The sequence below is a fragment of the Budorcas taxicolor genome, chromosome 13, assembly GCF_023091745.1.
Source record: "Budorcas taxicolor isolate Tak-1 chromosome 13, Takin1.1, whole genome shotgun sequence".
NCBI lineage: Eukaryota > Metazoa > Chordata > Mammalia > Artiodactyla > Bovidae > Budorcas > Budorcas taxicolor.
The window spans coordinates 74422999-74425613 of NC_068922.1; positions in this window are offsets into that span (position 1 = coordinate 74422999).

Sequence of the window (2615 nt, forward strand, 5' to 3'; positions counted from 1 at the left end):
TTAACTTCTATGCAGAGTACATCATGAGAAACGCTGGACTGGAAGAAACACAAGCTGGAATCAAGATTGCTGGGAGAAATATCAATAACCTCAGATATGCAGATGACACCACCCTTATGGCAGAAAGTGAAGAGGAGCTAAAAAGCCTCTTATGAAAGTGAAAGAGGAGAGTGAAAAAGTTGGCTTAAAGCTCAACATTCAGAAAACGAAGATCATGGCATCTGGTCCCATCACTTCATGGGAAATAGATGGGGAAACAGTAGAAACAGTGGCTGACTTTATTTTGGGGGGCTCCAAAATCACTGCAGATGGTGACTGCAACCATGAAATTAAAAGATGCTTACTCCTTGGAAGAAAAGTTATGACCAACCTACATAGTATATTCAAAAGCAGAGACATTACTTTGCTGACTAAGGTCCGCCTAGTGAAGGCTATGGTTTTTCCAGTGGTCATGTATGAATGTGAGAGTTGGACTGTGAAGAAGGCTGAGCACTGAAGAATTGATGCTTTTGAACTGTGGTGTTGGAGAAGACTCTTGAAGGTCCCTTGGACTGCAAGGAGATCCAACCAGTCCATTCTGAAGGAGATCAACCCTGGGATTTCCTTGGAAGGAATGATGCTAAAGCTGAAACTCCAGTACTTTGGCCACCTCATGTGAAGAGTTGACTCATTGGAAAAGACTCTGATGCTGGGAGGGATTGGGGGCACGAGGAGAAGGGGACGACCGAGGATGAGATGGCTGGATGGCATCACGGACTCAATGGCTGTGAGTTTGAGTGAACTCCGGGAGATGGTGATAGACAGGGAGACCTGGCGTGCTGCGATTCATGGGGTCGCAAAGAGTCGGACATGACTGAGCGACTGAACTGAACTGAATCTTACATTTCTAATTAAATAAATCTCTCCTCACCGACTCCGTCCACCCTTCGAATTACCCTGGATCCACCGGGACTGGATCCTGGCACTTTCCTGTCAATCACCAGCTCCCAGAATTCACCCAAACTCAAGTACATCGAGTTGGTGATGCCATCCAGCCATCTGATCCTCTGTCATCCCCTTCTCCTCCTGCCCCCAATCCCTCTCAACATCAGGGTCTTTTGCAATGAGTCAACTCTTCACATCTGGTGGCCAAAGTATTTGAATTTCACTCTCAGCATCAGTCATTCCATTGAACACCCAGGACTGGTCTCCTTTAGGATGGACTGGTTGGATATCCTTGCAGTCCAAGGGACTCTCAAGAGTCTTCTCCAACACCACAGTTCAAAAGCATCAATTCTTTGGCACTCAGCTTTCTTCACAGTCCAACTCTCACATCCATACATGACCACTGGAAAAACCATAGTCTTGACTAGACGGACCTTTGTTGGCAAAGTAATGTCTCTGCTTTTTAATATACTATCTGGGTTGGTCATAACTTTCCTTCCAAGGAGTAAGCATCTTTTAATTTCATGGCTGCAGTCACCATCTGCAGTGATTTTGGAGCCCCAAAAACTGGTCTGACACTGTTTCCACTGTTTCCACTGTTTCCCCATCTATTTGCCACGAAATGATGGGACCAGATGTCATGGTCTTAGTTTTCTGAATGTTGAGCTTTAAGCCAACTTTTTCACTCTCCTCTTTCACTTTCATCAAGGCTTTTGAGTTCCTCTTCACTTTCTGCCATAAGGGTGGTGTCGTCTTCATATCTGAGGTTATTGATATTTCTCCCAGCAATCTTGATTCCAGCTTGTGTTTCTTCCAGCCCAGTGTTTCTCATGATGTACTCTGCATATAAGTTAAATAAGCACGGTGACAATATACAGCCTTGACGCACTCCTTTTCCTATTTGGGACAGTCTGTTGTTCCATGTCCAGTTCATGTTGCTTCCTGACCTGCATACAGGTTTCTCAAGAGGCAGGTCAGGTGGTCTGGTATTCCCATCTCTTTCAGAATTTTCCACAGTTTCTTGTGATCCACACAGTCAAAGGCTTTGGCATAGTCAATAAAGCAGAAATAGATGTTTTCCTGGAACTCTCTTGCTTTTTCCATGATCCAGAGGATGTTGGCAATTTGATCTCTGGTTCCTCTGCCTTTTCTAAAACCAGCTAGAACATCTGGAAGTTCACGGTTCACGTATTGCTAAAGCCTGGCTTGGAGAATTTTGAACATTACTTTACTAGCATGTGAGATGAGTGCAACTGTGCAGTAGTTTGAGCATTCTTTGGCATTGCCTTTCTTTGGAATTGGAATGAAAACTGACCTTTTCCAGTCCTGTGACCACTATTGAGTTTTCCAAATTTGCTGGCATATTGAGTGCAGCACTTTCACAGCATCATCTTTCAGGATTTGAAGTAGCTCAACTGGAATTCCATCACCTCCACTAGCTTTGTTTGTAGTGATGCTTCCTAAGGCCCACTTGACTTCACATTCCAGGATGTCTGGCTCTAGGTGAGTGATCACACCATCATGATTATCTGGGTCATGAAGATCTTTTTTGTACAGTGCTTCTGTGTATTCTTGCCACCTCTTCTTAATATCTTCTGCCTCTGTTAGGTCGCTACCATTTCTGTCCTTTACTGAGCCCATCTTTGCATGAAATGTTCCCTTGGTATCTCTAAAATTTTCTTGAAGAGATC